Raw genomic sequence first — 1,125 nt, forward strand, 5'->3', positions numbered from 1 at the left:
TAGGTCCCCATAGTCTCCATGTCAGGGAGACAGGCTGGTTATTGTTGTGTATCTTTAAGTCGGAACCAACCCCTAGCCAAACCCTCTTGTGGGTTTTCAGAGGCAGTAAATCACATGGGAGGAGAATGCCCATCCTTCTCCTGGGGAGTAGTTGGTGGATGTGAACCGTGTGCCTTTGGGATTACAGCACAACTTTTTACCACTAGTTCGTCAGAGCTTCCTATGTTATTGTTGTAATATATCCTCAAGCTGGAATCATCTCATAGTTGACCCTTCAATGGGTTTTCAGAGGCTGTAGATCAATTGGGATGAGATTGTTCTTATTTCTTCTGAGGAGCAGCTGGTACACTAAACTGTCTTTGGGTCGTCAGTGCAACTCCTCACACACTGCATTTATAACCTGTTCTACTAAGATTAGTAGCACTCTAGCTTCTAAAAGGTGGAGGTCAGCAATGTCCCAAGTGCTTGGTTTGCTGTAACACTCTATGATTTCTGACACCAACTGTTCCTCCTCTGTCCTGTTCCCTAACTCCTCTAGGTCCCTTGAGTTCAATGGTTTGCTGGAAGGTCAGACAGAAACTAATACCTGCCAGAGAAATGGCTCACATGATTGTGATGGATGAGAGCTGCTGTTGTAGAGACCGGGTAGCGATGAGTCTGGATTGTGTAGGCTGTTTCAATGCAGCTGAATGCTGTGTCCAAGGGAATCTATTGTCCAAAAAGAGTGTGAAGATTGAGCTCCCAGGACCTTATTTAAGCTTCTAGTCTACTAGTGTGGATTGTATCCCACTCCAGTGCTATCTCTTTAGTAAAATAAATGCTTAATTAAAAATAAAAGTTAATTAATGGCTAGGAAAGGCATTGCAGGCACTAGGCCACCAGGCTCCCTCTATGTCTCCTATATACCAGTATATAAGAACGTCTGTTTTTACCACTCCAATTCACATGCAAGCAAGATTCTACTGAAGATTATCCAAAAACAACTGGAACAGTACATCAACAGAGAACTGCCAGAAGTCCAGGCTGGGTTTAGAAGGGGTCGTGGTACTACGGATATTGTAGCTGATGTCAGAGAATACCAGAAGCTGAAAGCAGGGAATACCAGAAGAATGTCTATCTGTGTTT

Source organism: Elephantulus edwardii, unplaced genomic scaffold (genome assembly GCF_000299155.1).
Source record: "Elephantulus edwardii isolate Elephantulus edwardi_28Jun2011 unplaced genomic scaffold, EleEdw1.0 scaffold00251, whole genome shotgun sequence".
Lineage (NCBI taxonomy): Eukaryota > Metazoa > Chordata > Mammalia > Macroscelidea > Macroscelididae > Elephantulus > Elephantulus edwardii.